Genomic DNA, 6220 nt, shown 5'->3' with positions numbered 1-6220 from the left:
TTATATATATTGTATAATAACGGTATTTGTAAAGTAAGGTGTAAACAAATATAAATATTCTTATAAATATAGCAAATATAAAAAATCTTTGTTTTCAAGCTTTTAAATAATAATTTTTAAAAGTTCAAGATAAAGCATTAGTCATGGTTTCAAGGTACTTTTACACTTTTATGGTTATTTTAAAAATATTTCTTCTTTAGAGTATTACTAAAAAAATTGTTTAATTAAATAAATAATGATCCAAGATATTATTAATGTAATTGTGACTTGGATACACTCTATTGTACCTTGTATAGCTTTACCCAGGGTAATTTGTATATAATTAGGACTTATAATCATGATTAAGAAACAACACCAAATAAAAGAAAAACTGTGTTAAATGATAACTTATAATACACAAAAAAAACAATTTACTTATATATGAAAAATAGTGTTGTTTAAATTTAATAAAATTGTTATTCATATATAAATTACTCATTGTGTCATATATTTCATTTTTCTTTCATATGGTTCAATATGTTGATTCAAATTGTTTTTCAGTTTTTTAGAGACTAATTACTTATGTAAGTGTTTATTTCTTGTCTTATACATATCTTCTTACCTATATAATATTATATTTCATCTTTCATTGTTACCAATCTGCTACTGTCTAATTTCATGGTTATTAATCTTAACTACTTTTCAATTCATTGTAAGGTTTATTTCCAAATTTGTTAATTTATTATTTTTTTTTTTTTTAATTTTATGTTTCTCTGAATTGTGTAGTTTTTTACTTTTGTTTTATAGCCCTGATGAAGACCTGAAACTCAGGTCGAAACTTCGGCACGAATAAAACATTTTTAGTTTATTAGCTGACAGCGCCCTCCCCTCCCCCCTCCCCGACCATCTTATTCACATAATTTTTTTTTTAAGGTGACCCAAAGTATATAATATAAAAGGTTCATATAGTACAAGGTACATATAATTAATGAATATCAACTTATGTGCGAATACAAAATAGTCGACATAACTCTAAAAACTTTAGTGCACTTGCACAGCCACCACTGGATTACTACCACTCACACGTGGGGGATAGACTTGGCTCAGGGATCCTCAGGTCGATTGTGTAAATATTGTATATTAGAGTGTAAATGTGAATATAGATTATATTATTTTATTTATTTATTTTTTCATACACATATTTGTTTATCCTTCTATTTGTATATATTTTAAGAAATATATATTTTTTTCCATTTATTTATTTATCTTTATTCTTGTTTTATTTTATTTCAGTATGAGTGTGATCATTCATCACTATTACCTATTTATATGTAGATAAATGTTAATATCTACCAATAAATAAAAACTATTTAAAAAAAACCTGAAATGACTGTTAATCCTCACCTTTCCATTATTTTAGATCAGTGCACAAACTAATTAATCTTCCTCGAAGACATCGTTGTCTTTGACGGCAGAAAATTTCTGTAGTGTCCGTTATATTATAATAATAAATAGCACCTCGGATATTTAATTTTCTATTGTATCTTTCATGTTTTCTATGAGCAATAATTAAATTAAGAAACACTCAGATAAATCTGATATGCCTACCACAGCTTACATGGTAACTTATGTTCTTTTTTTGGTCAATAGGAAAAAAAAAGTCAATGTTACACATTGAACGAATTTCACATTAGACCGATAAGGATGTAATCCATTATAAACACTTTATTATCAGCGGGCAGATCAGATGTTTTCCTTATGTGCGTCATGAAATCCATTAGCTATTTCCCCGTTTTATTTATTAAATTAGGGGGATATGAAAAATATTATTTTTGTTGACTTTTTGATTGAAGGTGACTGGCGATTTGATATCATTTCAATAATTCAGGTATTTATCGTTTATTTCTGGGAAACAGCATGAAATACCGGAGTAGCTCACTATTTTCTAATATTTTTTCATTAATTTTTGTAATTACTAATTTATATTGATGAAAATTATATTATCCTACTATTTATCTTAATTTAATAGTATAATATAAACATTCTTAAATAAGTGTATTATCGGCTGCTCTCTAGTGATCAATTTCAGAGCTTTGGCATAATCCTACTCTCTTTCAAAACAAACGTAAAGCCGAAGTGGAGGGTTGGCAACGCCCTTGGGGCTTAAATGTACCTTGAGGTTAATAGGAGAGTTCCATTGTATTCTTAACTGAATCATAAGACAGAAACAGATTGGCTCCTACTTGCTGGGCTTCATCACTAGGACCGCCTTTTTGGCTTCACTTTGCCTGCTAGAATACCCCACCCATTATACTCCTTCCTCCAAGGATTTAAACTATACCCAGATGCTTTATGTTATTCAAAAGGATTTGATTTGAGAGAAATGATTTTTTATACTAGCAGTGCTGCCCAAATATTGGGTTGCTACATGATAGGATACATATCAATCCATATTTAAATATCGTGTTAAACTAGCAATTGCATCGTTCTTGTATTTTTATTTCCCTGTATCTGTTTTAATCTCTCTTTAAAAATTACATAATAACATATGTAATTATCATTATTTAATTAATGATAATTAAAAATATAGGTCATTATGAGATAATTGAATAATATATTTCGAAAGATGTCTTTTTTTCGAGTGATTGGAAAACTAAACAAGATTACAAAATTTGATTTAGAAGATTTTAAAATTATTATTTATTTTCTTCATAATCCAAAATTTCCCTCAAGGAGGAAACTAGCAAGTGCAGTAAAATATTAGATCTTAAATACGAGATAAAAATAATTATTTTTTAAATGAAGTGGAGAAATAATTTAGCCCGAAAAAAGGTAGAGGAAAGATACGCACTCCATTAAAAGTTATGACAATGATAAAACTTTTGAAGCACATACCCATCAGGCTTCATCAACTAAAATTTATTAAATCTGGGATTACGTAACAGGAAAAATTATGCTTATTGTCCAAGCAGCTGCAAGAGAGGAAATAACGGAAGAAGAGGGTCAAGATATATTGCGAAATATATAGATGGTGATAAAAAACCATTGCTGTGTTCTATGATCTACCTTATCATCCTTAGCCTAATGTTTTATGAAATGTAAAATTGTGACCATAGGAGAAATAAAAATAGGGGGGGACTGTAGCCGTGTGGTAGCACGCCTGTCTGCCAACCCAAAGGTTGCGAGTTCGAGTCCCCGGCCCTATCCGGATTTTGTAAGGATATAATTATGCGATACTCACTCACAGCCCAGGGTTTATCTCGCTATCTCAAGAATGGATTCCGGTTTAACTGACTTAATCTGAGCAAAGATGTTGAATCAACAATTATGTCACAAAATAAACGACTGGCAGAATGGAAAAGAAAGTCTCTGCATGGGAGATTCTATAGTCAAATTTTTTTCAGGATGTAAATTACGAGGAAAATAGTAGAAACGAATTGTATATGTTTTAGAAAAATAAATCAGTGTAGAAACAATACGATGAAAAAAATAAGCTTAAAATTCGAAAACATGTTTTTCAAAAAAGCATAATACGTAATGACACGTTAATATGCGGAATATATTAATAGTTGAAAGTGTTTTTTTTTTTTTCACGTTTAGGTTTAAGAAAAAAAAAAGTTTTGAAGACAAAATATAATACGTATTAATTCTTAAATAGGTAGAATAAATAAGTTTTCGGAAATCGCAGTCAGTTAAAAACTGTTAAAAAAATAAAATTAAACCCAGAAAATGTTATATTTTTTGAAATTTTAATTATAGGATTCGCAATTGTGATAGGAACTTGTTATGGAACTTAAATAGAAGCTTTTTTTAATCGATGCCCACTACAAATACTTAATTTAATGAACAATCTTAATAAATTTTTCCAAAATCATAAAAATATAAAAACAAGTGTTTCCACGAAAGGTGGAATGCAGGTCCAAAATCATCCTGGACGATTTTTCAACGTACTTTAACTTAACTTAGTAAGAATTGCTTTACACTCTTTTTTTTTTAAATATGTGCGAGGTTTATTTTAAAAAGTCATTCCTAATCTTTCGTTCCCGTATTATTTTTTCTCCGGGTTATTAAATACATAATTTCGAAAAAAAAAAGTAATTTTAAAATCACTCATGACTATCACGTTGAATAAGTCCGTTCCAGATTTATTTAAAAAAATAAATATTTTGGACTCTGATTGGGAGAAAAACCTGACGGTTGCACATATTAAGTCCTTCCAGTATCAAACTCTCCCAATTCAATGGTAGTTGCTTTATAGAAAACGAACTTAATTTTTTTTTTTTAAAATAACTTATTCATTCCAATCTAGCTGAATTTCGGTACAAATACAAAAATCCCTTGACAACGGAATACTACTCGTTTGACTTTGAGGGACATTGGCACACAGGATTCTCATAATACTGCTAAAAATTACTTAGGTGGGTATTAGCTAATACTTCTAGAAAGTGGGGTCATCAACTCTTCAGAATGACGTGACTGATTTTGACAAAAATTAGGCATTAATTGCACTTGTCATGACTCTGAAGCATAACATTGATAAGGAAAAGAGATCGAGTGCCGAAAAGAGCATTTTTACATCTTGAAAAATAAAACAAATATATATTTTTTTGTTTGTGGAAAAATGCTTTTAATCGGCCTAAAAGCGTTTGTAAAGGAAATATGATAAAGACCTTTTAAATCAGTTAAATTTTAGCTTCACTTATTCTTATTTTACTTAAAATTTAGAAAATATCTGTAATCAATCTGTAATCCCTAATAATCAATAAATAAAATAATTAGCATTGGGGCTAATAATGACAGATAATTTAACGTTGAAGAAATATTTCCTTTTTTTTTATTTTTTTACTTTTTAGCTTGAGGATATTTTATAAGCTTTATATCCCCATCTTTATTTAGACTTATATCCGGGTTTTCAGCGCGACGGATCGATAACACGGTAACGTTGGATAAGTCACCTTCAGTGGATTTCAACCCTTCAGTGTTTGTTCAGGATATCTATAAGCTGATCAATCAGTTGCTAATCCGTTTTAGATTTTTAAAATTAGGTTGACTGATTAGACATACTTAAAGAATTATAAATAAAAATCGTCGAATGAAACAACAGCCCGTGACTTATCCTTCTCAAGGATAAGGAAAAACTGCTGATGCAGACAATCTTAAATCCTTTAAAGAAAAAAGAAATAAAAAACATAACAACAAACAAACATAGAGAGTGCTCTTCAGCAAATATTTTTTTCTCCATTTCTTCTAAACTTCTATTATATATATAAATATAGTCTAGCGTGTCAGATCTTATTCCTTCTTCTCTTTTTTGAAATTTTGCTTTCGCCGATACATAAGTGGTGCCAAATTGCCAAGAAATGCCAAGAAATTTTTTTTTTTCTTTGGTTCTCTCTGATTTATGGCAGGTAACGGAATAGTGAGAGTAGCAGTTATAAACATCGAAGGTAAGAACTTCACCAACCCACTTCCAGCTGCAGCCAATCAACCTCTAGCTGCAGTCAACCCGGAGATGGAGCCATTAACAGAAATCTCTTTAACAAGCTCATGCCATGACGCTAGAACGGATTAAGGTCCGAATGACAACGGCCCAGGACCTGAGGAAGGCGGTGTCGGACTTTGTTCGGAGGAGGACGATGGGCACCAAAGGAGGACATATTTATGATGATTACAGAGACAAAGAAATAGAAACAGTCTAGTGGCCAGTATGGCGCGAAACTCTTGGCACGCTACAACAGAATCGCTGATAAACTAAATGAGATGACGGAAACGATCCAGGTACAGGGTCGGATGCAATTCCTGTCCATGGCACTAAGGATTCAATTGACGAAAGAGCTGGGGAAGAAGAAGGGATTTGCGAGAGAGCGCTCATTTGTGGAAGTTTCTCAAGATCTCATAGATACAAGCACTTGAGATGTGGAGGTCCAAATGGAAGTAGAGGAGCCGGGGTGGACTCGGAAGGAATATAATCAGCCAAGAAACATGCCAAACCCTTGGAGAAGTAGAGAACACAGAGGTGGGAGATGAGAGAGAACTAGTAACACAGAAAATAGAAGGAGCCAAGCTATAATACGCCTCCCTATAATAGAGATAGCAGGAGTGAGGTGTTTGGTAGACACCTGTCAATTTTTTTTGTGGCGCCACAAAAACTTCATTGGTCATCAACGCCATTTATTTTTTATTTAATTTTGCTTATATTTATTTGGTTTTATTTATTTTTTAATTTATTTATAATTTTATT

This window comes from Halyomorpha halys, unplaced genomic scaffold, assembly GCF_000696795.3.
Source record: "Halyomorpha halys isolate HHAL.00 unplaced genomic scaffold, Hhal_1.1 Scaffold478.1, whole genome shotgun sequence".
Classification (NCBI taxonomy): domain Eukaryota; kingdom Metazoa; phylum Arthropoda; class Insecta; order Hemiptera; family Pentatomidae; genus Halyomorpha; species Halyomorpha halys.
This window is presented reverse-complemented; position numbering follows the sequence as displayed.